The sequence below is a fragment of the Carlito syrichta genome, unplaced genomic scaffold (assembly GCF_000164805.1).
Source record: "Carlito syrichta isolate Samal-C Ts95f unplaced genomic scaffold, Tarsius_syrichta-2.0.1 Scaffold307930, whole genome shotgun sequence".
NCBI lineage: Eukaryota > Metazoa > Chordata > Mammalia > Primates > Tarsiidae > Carlito > Carlito syrichta.
The window spans coordinates 833,252-847,074 of NW_007252026.1; the positions used below are offsets into that span (position 1 = coordinate 833,252).

Sequence of the window (13,823 nt, forward strand, 5' to 3'; positions counted from 1 at the left end):
GCCAGGCACTTCCAGTGAGGAAGTATGTTTGGAATGCTCTGTTATGCCCATGGTGCTTCTATTAGTTGGGCTGCCACTAAAAGCCATGAGTTTCAGAGGATGAACCTTTGTGGAGTAAATAAATGCCTGTGGTGTTTTATAATCTCAAGGAGAGGGAGAGATTTTAGATTTAAATTTAAAAAATAAGCTTATTAGGAATTTTTTCAAAGGGATTTTAAAAATATTTTGAACAGAATGGTTTTTTAAAAATCATCTATCATCTTCACAATAATTCTACAAATACATACTGAGCAACCATGTGCACCAGGTGTCATTAAAAGCAGGGAGGTTGAAGACAGGCAAGACAGTCTTTCTTCCCTCAGGAAACATGCAGTCTCATAGAAGAGCCAGACACACAGAAAAGTCCTTTTTATAACCATTTATTTGTATATCTCCAGGTTGAGTTTGTCTCTGGGGATATAAAAATGAATAAAACTCAGGACAGGAAACTTCCCTGAAGGAAGCATATAATAAGACAACTGTACTACCAGTGATGGGTGCCAGAACTTGGAGATGGGTAAATCCACTGGGGCATGGGGTTGGGGGGAGTGCCAGAGAATACTCCAAAGAGGAGGGACATGCCTGAGCAGTCTTTGCAGAATTAGTAAGAGTTCACAAGGAGGAGGACGGGGAAGAGAAATTCTAAGCAATGGGAAAATACTGTGCCAGAACCTTGAGGTTTTGAACAGCTTGATGAGTCTCAGGATATGAATGAATGAGAGGGTGCAGGTGGGGATGGTGGGATGAGCAGAGGTAGGCAAGCAGTCATGGGGCCCTCCTGTGATGGGTTAAGAGGCGCACCTCACCTTGCACATGGTAAGAGGCAGTGGGAGTTTTTCCTGTGAGACGGCACAGTGGTGTCTTCATCTGAAATCCCTCAGGACTGGAAAGAGTGAGACTCAACACATGGAGGCTGCTTCTGAGACCATCACCCTGGCCCTGGGACAACTGATAGCTAGATGGGGGCGGTGGCAGTGAGGTGACGATGGAAGGAAGTGCTCAGAAGGTGATGTGGATGGCGTGAAGACTGCACTGAGATTTCCACCTGCCCCATAAAGTGGTCATAACAGTCATCCATGGAAGCATTAAATAAGTGTCATTACCTCTGGGTAACAGAGTGGATAGTGAGTGATGCATTTACATGAGAAAAGGAAAACCAGAGGAAATGCAAGTCTGGAAGAAGAAAGATGGGTTTGGAATTGGGTCCAGGATGTTTATTCCTTTAAAAAAAAACACTATTTGTTTCCTATTTCCTGCTGACAACAAATATGTTCATATGCCTGTTTGGTAGACTGGCAGGCTACTGCTAATTGAAAATACTCTAATTGAAATGACCATTGGAAAGTAACCTTCATACATTATACAGAATTGCCATGGTTATTTATTTAACAGGCCTCCTTTAAGGCTGAGCTAATCAGAAGCAGAAATGGTGTGGTCAGGCTCCGGAGGGTTTTGCATACCTCGCCTTTGAGAAGGTTCTCTGGGAGGAAAGAAAAATTGCCTAGGTTCCTGGGCTCCCTGAAATCATTTACTCTAGTTGATGTTTCAGAGATCAAGGACCTTGTAAATTTCTTCCCAGGATAGGCTTGGGCCAGAGCAATTTTAGCATAAAATAGGGAAGAAAAATGTGAAATAAGGATGCTGTGAATTTCCTGACTTATGAAATACACACAATTTAACATTTTTGTCAGTACTTCAGTTCCAGTTATACAGGTGAGGATCAGCATGTCACTCCTGTCATTCCTGTTTCTAGAGGTGCCAGGAGCTGGCATATTTGAAGGCTCTCCCTCTCTCTGGATAGCATTTTAATGCCTGCTAATGAGCATTACACATTATTAAATATCTCTATACATTTGAGCTCTAAATATGGGTGTCGTATTAAGTGACTTGCTAGATTTTGTTCTCATTCAGTAGTCAAAGATAATGGGAATTTTGTACAGACGAAGAGACTATGGTAACATTTGTACAAACACTGGCCATCATGTGAGTATCCAAGAAATGTAGGTTGAGTGGGTATTTTGTTTGGACATGATTTTAGGGTCTGAGGACTGAGAGAGGAGCAGGAAAGAATCAGTCCTCGCTCAAGGGGAGCAGACATTGTGATGCAGAGGATGGGCATTCAACAAGCAATCAAACAAAGTGGTAACAGATACAGATACATGCTATGAGAAAAATGAGGAGGGGGTGTGCTGGGAAGTGAATGGTGGCAGAGGGGACGCCTTCCCGATGAGGAGTCAGGCACTGAGGAAGAGGGATTCCAAGCAGAGGACACAGATGCTCAGACTCCACAGTGGGCATGAGCTTGCAAGTCCAAGAAACAACAGGAGGGCTATCTCCTGCATTGATATCATAGTTAGGGAGAAGTGGCTACCGGTTCCCGGCCACCAGGGAGCTAGTGTATCAGAGACTGGTGAATATACTAGCTGTGGATACCCTGTAAGTATATACAAGTACCCCATCTCATTCAACAGCACAGTGAGGTAGGTCTTGCTATTCCCATTACCAGTGGAGGGAACTTGGCCTCAGAGACAGAGGGTCTACACGGACAGGAGGTAGCAGACGGAGGCCGAGTCAGGGCTTTCTGACTTTACCCTCTTGCCGCCCCCTAACTGCAGGCCAAGCATGACCTCAGTGCTGAGCCACTGGCCTCTGAAGCTGGCTTGCCCAGGATGCCTGGCTTAATGAATTTTGTCATGGTCTTATTGGGATATTGGCAACAATAACTATTATGAAACAATGATGACAACAGTGAAAATGACTGTGTCTACTCTCAAATGCTTTTTATAGTTTGTTAAAATATTTTACCCTACGGTACCTCGTTTGTAGCTCAGAAAAACCCTGAAAGATAAGCAGAAAAAATTGGATTCTTCTCAATTGAGAGACTGCCCGAGGTGACACAGGGCTAGGACCTGGCTGTTATGGTTCTAATCTAGTGCTTTTTCCTTAAACCACAGAAACTCCTGTTTGAAGGAGGACACACACACACACACACACACACACACACACACACACACACAGAGAGAGTTTATAAACTTTAGGCCTGCAGACTCCCCCCAAAACAAGTGTTTCCTTTCTTCGAGGTATTGGACTGCAGAGAAGAGGCATAATACATGGGTTCACTCATCGGGTACTTACTGAGCTCTTATTGTACGTCAGACACTGGGAATATCAAAGGATCCCAATTAAATAGGTTGAAAGGTACTGATTTTGTCCAGTGCTGTTTGTTATTTGTATCTGATAATACATGACTAGAAAAAACACGTGGAGATACAGAGGGAAAAGTGATTGAGTCTATCACTTTGGGAATTTGAGGAAGCCCTCATCATGAAGATGACATTGAACTGGGCCTTGAAGGATGAGCAGTAGAGTTTCTCCAGGTAGAGAAGCAAGGAAGTTAATTCAAGGGAAAAAAAGATCACTTCCACCATAGAATGTGGCATCTGTGGAAGGGATAAGTAATCGAGTATAACCAGGGTGTGGGATATACAGGAAGTGACGGGGGAAATAGTGCTGAAAATGCAAACCCAAGACAGATTGAAGAGGGCCGCCTCTTCAATCTGTTGACAAGGGGACAGCATGATTATATTTGCTCTGTTTTAGAAAGAAAATGCTAATGGCTAGGGGAGATTGGATGGAAATAGAGAGGTTAGAAGCCATTGTAGTAGTGTAGGAGAAAGGGTTGATCATAATCCTTCATTGTGTGTTGTGGAGAAATGTAGAGTGGATATTGATGGAACCTATGTGCTGATCAGATGTGGAGACACTCAGCTGAATTTGAAATGCACACACTAGCTTCCTAACATTTGTGCACACTTGCGTTCTCTCTCTCTCTCTCCCTCCCTCTCTCTCTCTCTCTCTCTCTCTCTCTCTCTCTCTCTCTCTCTCTCTCTCTCTCTCTCCCCTGGTTTCCCCAGAATCAGCCTCATTCTCCCTGACTCTTTAAGTCAGCCACAGATTTATTTTTCTGTCTTTAAAAAAAGGTGAAAAATGTTAGAGGCCTTTGATCTTATGGATTCTTTGCGTGATTTGATTTTGATGATCCCATAGGACTCTTCTGGCTGAGGAATGCTGACTGTGTAAACAAAATGTAAAGGACTTGGATACCTGATTATATTTTTGTGCCACAGACACCTTTTATTATTTTGAACTGTTGTTATCTATTTGAAAGCCAGCCTACTAAACACTGTGGGGAAGTTATTTTTGACCAGTGGCAGGAAAACATTAGCAGTTCAACCTATTCTACTGAAAGCTGAAGGAGAATCTAGATATTAGATAAAGGACCATCTTTTGGTGTGTGTGCCAGTTCCTCACTTTTCTGGAACATTCCTTCCTTTTATTCTCCCAGTAATTGAGGACTGCTTCTCCTGGGCTTAACATGTAATTTTAGGATCAGAGTTGAGAAAATTCATCATCAACAACAACAAATTATTTTCTCTTTAAATTATAGGCATCAAGAATTCATTTCCGTTGCATAAAAGGCTTACATTTAATCTCTAAGGTGAAAGGGGTATTTGTGTTTTAACTTGGACTTGCCTCATTCCTGCTTCACGCACAGTCATAGATTGCTTTGGGGAGAGTCCCCAAATAGTCTCATACATCTGGTCAAGAAACATTCTTGGAGGTCCCTCCTCTATTCACCATGTCTCCACGAAGCTGTTCTGGTTGCTCCTACACTGCGTTTGTCCCCTCCTTGAGCCCCAGGGTACCTAGTAACACTTATGTCCCCGGAGATGTGTGGAGTCTAAGGGTGAGGGGACCAGAATAAAATCTACCACAGGGTGGGGTCTGGTAGACACAGTTCCTTTAGACCCTGGCTTAGATGAAAGAATGTGCCTGTTTTCCTTACGCCACTTATAACAGTTTTCAAAACCATTAATTGGCAGAATATTATTTAGAATTTCTGATTCTGATTCTCATAACTGCTGTTTAAAATGGAATGACATGGCCCTTCATCCTTTTGGTGGTCTGGGAAATAGGCACATTTTTGTTTTCTCTCCTCGTGCTGGCAGCAAACAGTAGAATCTAGTTTCCATGACCCGTGCCTGCTCCCGTGTTGGAAGATGGAGCTTGAAGAATCCTTGTCTTTCTGACTTGATAAAGCTCTGTCAGCAGGCTGCTGGGAAGGAAAGTTCCTGAAATAAACGATCTTTTTTCTTTTTAGATTAAGTGGCAGATATAGGTACATAATTCAACTTATAGGTATATAATTCAGCTTATTTTGTAGTCTGAAAAAAGACACTAAATCATGCTGTTGAAATCAGATTCTCTAGGCCATTAAAATGGCCATCCAAAAAGTACTTCTGGAGAACCTACATGCTATACCAGTGAGCAAGGCGTGGTATGTGATATTGCCCCAAGTTTAATTGACTTGGATAAATATTTTGTACGTTACAGAAATTAATTAATGTTTGTTGTTGTCTGAAGTAGAGGCATTTCTGTAATCTTCTGAATATGGAGAAATAGAGAAGAGATCAAACTTTGAAAATTAATTGCATTTGAGTTAGTAACCGGAATACCCATTTTCATTGGCCTAATTGTCATATAGATGTGCAATTATTTAATCCACTAGGCAATTTGTATTTTTTCAGTATTATTCTTTTCATACATCATTACATCCTGTATATTCAAGGTATTGAATCTGCTTCATAAGTAGCATTAATCTCAATTCATTTAGAAATTTTAAATAATATTCCTTTATTAAATACATTCTTTGATATGCTGCCCGTATTTTTGCAGTGTCAGAAGCTGCTGATGCTGATAAAAACAAACATTCAGTTCAAGAACCTTCTCGTATATTAATTAGATTTTAAAAAATTACTTGTGCATTTATATTTCCCAAATGGTTTTGGTTCCAGAAAGCACCTTATTAGGCTAATTCAGAGCTTTAAGGCTGAAGTCCAATCTCATAGATTGGTTTTATCTGAAGAATATTAAAATAGCAGAACATTTTCTGTGTTGGCAAGAACCATAGTGTTGAAGTGTCAAAGAGAGGATTAAAATTTGTCCATGAGACTATAAACTTCTTGAAGACAAGACCTCATCTCAGTACCCTGACATGCAATTGATGTTCTTTAAATGCTTGGTGATTTGAGTTGAACTGAGGAAAATAAGAAAATAGAATTTGAGACCTAGTCTCCCAGATTTTCCTTATTTAATGAACCTGGGACAACCCTGGCAAGCCATCCTTTCTTCTTCATTTAAAAATTTAACTTTATTATTTTTCTCTTTGACACGGAACATGTGTATGGCCTCTGCTGTCTGTGACTCACTTGGGTTCTGAGTTTCTGCTTCCTCGGAGCCAGCCTTTCCTTCTAAGCGGTGGCATTCAGGTCTCCAAGTCCTTATGCCTGTGGGTGGAGATCACAGCAAAATATCCAGATGATATTCCAACTCTTGGTAAACACAACTTCAGATAAAAAGAGGCCAGGTGCGGTGGCTCATGCCTGTAATTCTAGCACTTTGGGAGGTGGAGGTGAGAAGATTGCCTGAGCCCAGGGATTCGAGACCAGCCTGGGTAATCTGGTGAGACCTCGTTTCTATAAAAAAAAAAATTAGCCAGGCATGGTGGTGCATGCTTATAGTTGCAGCTACTTGGAAGGCTGAGACAGAAGGCTCACCTGAGCACAGGAGGTTGAGGCTGTCATTGCCCGCCCTGATCGTGCCACTGCAATCCAGTCAGAGTGACAGAGTGGAACTCTGACTCAAAAAAAAAAAAAAAAAAAAAAGCCCTATAAAAACATGTGGGTCACCAGAAAAAAAAAAACCAAAACCCAAACCAAAACCTATCAAACAACCAAACAAACAAAAGCAACCCAGGGACATTTGTATGTTCCTATTAACTTTTGATTGACAAAAGGGAGTTATCTTTTCTGCGAAGATAAAAGGTGACCCAAAGACGATCTCTCCAAGCTAAAAGAAGTTCTGCGGTTTTACTGGAGTTCAGTTAAACTGGCATTTAACTTCAGAAACCACTTCCCTGGATAATGTTGTCATCACAGCCAAGCACAAGTTCATGAATAGAGATGTGCTAAGTGTACAGGCTGAATATTAAAGCAGAACTTGGAGAGGCCATGCAGGGTTGAGTCCTTTGCACATCCTTCACTGACCACCGAGGGACTTGCTCCTTGGCTTCTTCTGTGTCACTCGGAGTTTCTCAAACTTCAGCATGCTTATGAGTTATTATTGCTTATCCGAAACACATATTCTCTGTCTTGTGGTGATTCAAGAGATCGCAAAGGGACATGTCTTCAGAAACTCACCTCTGATAATACTTCTATACGTATATTGCAAAGCAACACTAATGAAGACTGAGCGTCAGATTCCTGGAGAGACCATTAACCCTTCTCTAAGTTTTTTTTTTTTTTTTGAGTTGGAGTCTCACTCTATCACCCAGACTGGGGTGCAGTGGCCGCTCCCGGCCACCACAGCCTCGACCTGCTGGGCTCCGGTGATCCTTCCGCCTCAGCCTTCCGAGGAGCCGGAATTACAGGCATGCACTACCACGCCCAGCTGATTTTTTGATTTATTGTAGAGATGAGGTCTCGCTGCCCAGGTGGGTCTCGAACCCACAGGCTCAGGCAATCCACTCACCTCAGCCTCGCAAAGGCGTGGGATTACAGGCTGAGCCACCGAGCCCGGCTCTCTAAGTTTTGTGTTTGTGAAATACAAAGCCTGGTCCCTCATCCTGCATTTGAGGCATGGGGAAGCTCAGGTCCCAGTGCCAGGACTGGACTCAGGGTGACTTCTTGGGGGCACATCAGCAGGGCTGTCTAGTCTGCAAATGCCATTAGACATCATTTAGGGTGGACTTCCAGTCTGGCTTCTTGCAGAGATGCTGTGAGATGTTGCGGAAACTTCCCAAGTGGTTAGTGTCTCTATGGGACTTTAGATCTTGGTTAAATACAAGCACTGATCAATAGCACCCTGGCAGAAGGTAAGATGCCAATCCTGCCAAACTTTTGCTCCAGGCAGGGGCTGTCCTGTGCTCTCAGAACTAGCAGTCATCTGCTGTCTCTTGTCACACTGACACGGTCCCCCGGCTGGGCTGATTGGCCGCCGGCAGTAGCTGATAGGGAATGCTGATGTTCTCGGCAGTTCCTTCCACTCCAGAGAGGGTCCTTCCCACCTTGTACTCGCCTTCCTGAACCGGCCTGGAGCCCACCCTCTCCGACCAAGCCGCCCTGCACCCTGGGGGAGGACCCATTCTGGGCGTGATGCTCTGAGACGGTGGTGAAATCCACCAGGCTGCCTTCACGTGGCTGGCGGCTGGCTCGGGAGAGCCCTGCTCCCGGCTTCTCAGGGTTCACAGCACAGACAACTGCATGCGGGCCGGAGGTTGGGAGACTGGGGAGGACTGCGTGGTGGTTTGTTCCCCCCCATCACTTTGCCAGCCTCCTCTGACTCCAGCCGGAGGCTCACAGTGGATTCCTTTCTGCCAAGCGCTGAGGACGCATCCTTCTCCTGCTGTTGACTCTATTTTTATGGTAAGTGCCTGCACCGAGGAGCTGCTCTGGGCTGCAGTGAGCCGAACCAGCTCGCTCCCTTCCGGCTCAGCCAGTGACCTTCCTTCTGCCTTTCTTCTGCTTTCCTGGGTCCTTATGGGGAATCCCGCTAACCAAACCGCCAGGGCCAGCCGCCTGATGGCTGATCTTTTCATCTGCTTTTCTTAACTGCGAGCCCCTCGGCTGTGATGGAGACATCCGTGCTCTTTCTTTGTCCTTGAAGCTGCGGCCAGGAGGTGCTCTCAGTGGCGAGCTGCAGTGTGCAGGGCAGCGTGGGGATGCCTGCTGAGCATGGGCATGAGCCCTGGGGGCCCAGGGGCTCTGGGCACCCAAGGGCCGGGCCATCTGCCCGCCTGGCCACGATCCCACCTTCCCGGGTGGAAGGAACCCGTACATGTGGGCTGTGTCCGTCTGCAGGGCAGCTGTGCTGCGCACCTGCCTGGGGACCAGAATGACCCTGTGTCTTGTGGGGCTTTACAACTTGGGCCAAACCTTCTTGGCGGCGGGAGGAAGCCTGCACTGGCAGGCGGAGTAGACTGCATGACCTCACCGCTTCTGCCTCCCCGTCTCGGGTACAGAATTCTGCAGACCATGTGTTGCAGCCTCTTCCGAGGATGGGAGGGCAGTGATGAGGGAGACATTTCTGAGTTGATAACATAGTTTTGACCTCCTGCCAGGAGAGACAGTGCTTTGAGGCTCCTGGAGCGGTGAGAATTTTCTCAGAGAAAACAAACAGATTCCCGATGGAGAACGTGTGTGGCAGATTGTTTATTTTGGGGCACTGCTCCTAGAACAGTGTTCTGATTTTTCCCCTCGTCTCCCGGGGTTTGCTGCAAAGAGCACCCCAACTTCACTTCTGTTGCTGGCTGTTTTTGACACACAGGAAACCAACAAGAGTCTCTCTTTACTGGGAGATTTTGGGGGGTAGGGAGTTGGGTAGCAGGTGTTTTGACTTGTTTTGGTCCAAGCAACATTCTGAAGAACAGACTTCGCAGTTGTAATTCCGTTTGGTTCTTTCCAAGTCTTGGACTGGAGACAGGCTATCTCACTTGGTTTTTGCGGGTTTTTCAATTCTGGTCCATTTCTCTCTCGGGAGGGCTCCCACCAAATGTAATTCTGACCCTGATACGATGTGATTTGGGGTCATAAAGGGGAGGCGTGGAGTGGAATTTCTGGTTTCTGCCTCTGCTTTTAGGGAGTTTGGAATGTAAAGTTCCTGAGCTGTCTAGCCATTTTCACCACTTTTTTTTCCACCGTTCATGTGAATTTTTCTTAAAATAGTGGTGATGACATCAGGCATCTGCTTTTACCTTGTTCCCTGGGTCCAAAGTAGATGCATTTGGTGTTTTGTTTGTTTTTGTTTTTCTCTTTGGTGAAGGGTTCCTTGAGTATATGAAAGCATACATTTAAATAAAGAGCAGGAATTTGTATATGTTTACATGATAGCTCAGCTCAAGAATTAAACCAGCATATAGGTTAACAACAACAAAAAATTCATTTTTGAAGACTGTAGTCTCTGAATCCTTAAATAATGTCTGAAGTATTTTCAGCATTGTGGTTCGCAGCAATATGTACTGTGATTTGACGGGCAGACTTTTCTGCTTCTTCTGGTGATTCTTTAAGGGTGAGAAGTTTATGTTCATCGTTAATGGTGTGTTCTTACTTCATTTAATCTTCTTTTTCTGCAATTGTAAGGACTTTATATGGTGCCTGGCAACTCTATTGGAGATAGTCAAAGATGGAAAGAGTTGGAATCTATGTGGGTGTCATGGAAATAGACTCAGGATTTCACACTGCAGGCAGTTTCAGATGCATTTAGAAAATATTTCATTTTAATTAATAGCAACTTTAGATCTGAGAGAAATATTCCTCAGGCTTCCTTTATTTTGCTAAACAGATTGTTTACCTATATGCAATTGCATATGCATACATACAGACATCTATACAAGCACATATACACATGCACTGTTTTTTTTACTTGTGACTATTATGTACACACATTTCTAATAGTTATATATTGCTTATTTCGAGAACAGAAGGAAAATTCCTGAGACATTGTGTTAGCTAGCTTTTTTTTTTTTTTTTTTTAAAGGATTTCCCTGCTTCCAATACCTCACCTCCAGATAATGCCTTTAGGAATTCCTTTGAATTGGGAGTACACATTCTTCAACATTTCCTTGTTTCACAGAGTGGTGTCATGTTAATTCCTTTGCAGGGTCTCTGAAGGCAGCTAGAAACTACCGCAGGAAAAACGGTAAAAGCTGTGTGAGTGGAGCCATAGCCTCTTGGTGTGCTGAAGTCACTGCAACATTTGGTTTGTGTGTGTGCTTTGCTGCTGTGCTTGCAGCCCCGGCGGGTTAAAGTTATTTGGAATGGGTGTCGATGGACCTAGATTCGTGAACTCATTCGTTTTTCACACCACTTAATTACAAAGCTATCATCAACACGGTGCTTTTGCTGTTTCTTGTTGTAGTTTTAATTTTGAAACTCGCAGCTTAAATTGTGAATCAAGTCTCCATTTTTATACGCCTGCCTTCTGCATCCTTGTTCCCCACTGCTGCTGTGTGTTTATGCACGTGTATGTGTACTTGTACAGGCAAACTCAGTGACAACTGCACCGATTCATGTAGTGTTGGGTACAGCCTTTCTTTTAGTAACTAAACTCCAAATGTACAAACTATGATCATGTAACTGAGAGGAGGTTGCCTCTGTAATATAAATATAGCCTCATGCTTCTGCAGACAGTCTTATCATTGAAACTATTTTCCATAGTTGATTACCAGGATCAGAAATAGCAGCCGTTTTGCATTTTAATTAATGACATTTGGATCTGTCTAGGTTGGACTGCCCTCAAATCTTGATATGTTTACTGTCTAAAAGGTCTTTGTATTAAGAGGGGGCGTTTATGAGTGATACAAAGTAAATTCATTTGATTATGTGATACAGCCTTCCTTTGGGAACTGAAGAGATGCTGGCTACATTTTTCTCTCGTTTTTTCCAATGTAATTAATTCAGTAGAATCCCTTTTGCTATCTCTCCATGAGCCCCTTTTACAGAATAAATAGAGTCCTGTGCAGCTCCCACATAAAGCTTCTTAGAGGGAGGGTCATTCTTCAGCAGAGATTCAAAACAACTTCTAACACCAGCTATAGTGATCTCCTTCGAAAGGAACTTGCTATCCGATGGATTGTATAAAATAGGAGACATGTTTCAGAGCTGTGCCGAATACTGCATTTTTGATCTGCGCCTCCCTGCTGAATTCATTTAGGCCTATAGATGCTAGATCCATGTCCTCAGTAGCATAATGTTCTATCCAGACTGTCACAAATGCTTATGTGGCAAGAGACATCTCTTGGATGGTAGAAGGAGATGGTGGCATTCTGGAGGAGAACCAAATCACAGCTCCAAATAATGCAAGACAAAAGGGGGAAACTTCCTCATAGTTAGCATTTAATTCTCCAGTCAGGCTGTTTGCTCTTAAGTCTGAAGAGCCCAGGGATTGTTAGAAACACATGGCGGGTCTGTGGACTTTCTCTCTAGTGGAAATCTTCAAGCCGTAGTTAGGCATCTGCCCACTGGCCTTTTGGCTTGTACTTTCTTATAGAGAGCAAATGCACCGTAAAACGGTGGGAATTCACCCGCTTGCATTTTTCTTGTTGATCCTCCACTGGGGACCTCCGGTGCATGTCAGAGAAGGAATGAGTGTCTGGAGACCATCAGAGACCACGGCCAGTACCAGAGAGACGTCTTCAGGACCCTTGGGTTCCAGTCCAGTCCCCACCACTAACTGGCTACATGACTCACTCTGAATCTACTACGTTAAGCTTGGGCCATAGACTCTCAGAGGGCTGTTGCCCAGCCATGATACATTGAGCAATGCTCCTTTACCTGTTTGCTACTAGCTGGGTGGTCATTCCTAAGGCCTTCCGCCCATAGTCGAAGTTCCCGGGGGGAGCAGGTTGGACCTTCCTTTGCCCTGCAAAGCCCCCGGAACTGTGACTGACACGAGCATCAGTGTTCTGAGCAAAAGTGTGGCAATGGTGAGCTTTCATAGGCAGGCTCATACAGGCATGGCGGCTACCTGCTCATTCTGGGGCATCGTGAAGAGCCCCTTGTTATTATCGGGAGGGACCTTGAGGTCTTGTCCTCTCACTCCACAGGAGGTAGGAGGAGGAGGGGCTTCCCTAGGGCCCGAGCCAGGCACAGCACCTGGGCAGGGGGTGGAGCTCTACTGCGTTCCACTAAGGCCCTTCCACACACAGCTGACACGTGCGGTGCCATTCACCGCTCACAAAACTGCCTTGTGGCATCTGTCTCACTGGTGTCCATTATTTCTGGGTTCATTGCATGCAGATTACGTGGCTGTGCCAGTCAGAGTGAGTCACATCAAGCAAGTGTGTATGGTCATTTGTTTCTGTTTGTGAGGAAATGCATTTTTTATGCTGAAATCTGGCTTTTCCTGTGGACGTTGACAGAATCTTATAACACTATGCATGGGTTTTCCCTGAGTTTCAGCTACGTATTTTGTGTTGAGGGGGTGCTGCCTGTGGATAGATTCCTCCAACCCCTCATTCAGTTTCCGGATGCTTCCAGCACTCACAGTGTATACCTGACACCCAGCAGTAGGGACTGGCGGGGCAACCCCAGTGCAGCTCACTCTTGAGGAGGGGTCTGCTCATACTTCGTGGAGCTTGCTGTCTTGATCCCTGGCCTGTGTCCTGCTTCTGTTACATACAGTTCTTCAAAGAACCTGATGGAAAAACAGTTTCCTCGGACAGTTTTTCTCCGTGGTTATTCCACCGAGAAATGCTTTTCATCAAAGGCACCTTTGCTGTCACTGCAACATATATCTTCCTGTTTTCCCAAACATTATTTTTGGCTTCTGATGTTGTGACCTGACTGGACAAAAGAGATGAATTAGCTAAACTGGTTTGTACTCTGTTGCGATTCGCAACATGACAGTTCCTTTCTTTGACAAAGCGAATCTGTTCCCTAGAATCCTAAACGTCTTACTAGCACATGTCCGTGGAAGGAATTGCAGGTTAAAGACCGAACTCCTTGGCCTTCATGCCAGGTTCCTTGAAGCACAAAGCCCTTGCTTTCTTTTCCTCTCTCCTGTTCTGTAGCTCTATGGAATGCTCCAGAAGTACCCAAACCCTGTGTAGCACTTGGAAATTGGCCACACGCTCACTCACCTCAGTGCCTTTGCACATACTGCTCCCTCTTCCCTTTCAGACTAAACTTTCAACGCAAGTTCAGACATCATCTCCCTGGACGCATGTT

At 44.6% G+C, this 13,823-nt stretch overlaps 1 protein-coding gene across 3 annotated transcripts in view; it reads left to right on the forward strand.

The window, feature by feature from the left end:
• ANO4 (anoctamin 4) overlaps nt 1–13,823 on the forward strand; it is a 383,517-nt gene that overhangs the window by 64,669 nt on the left and 305,025 nt on the right. For 2 of the 3 annotated variants that reach the window (XM_008064696.1, XM_021715859.1), the window contains exon 1: nt 8,118–8,522. The exons of the other annotated variant lie outside the window; for it this stretch is intronic. The gene's annotated coding sequence lies outside the window, so the exon portion shown is untranslated. Of the gene's footprint in view, nt 1–8,117; nt 8,523–13,823 lie in introns of those variants that run through there. 3 annotated transcript variants of the gene reach the window in all.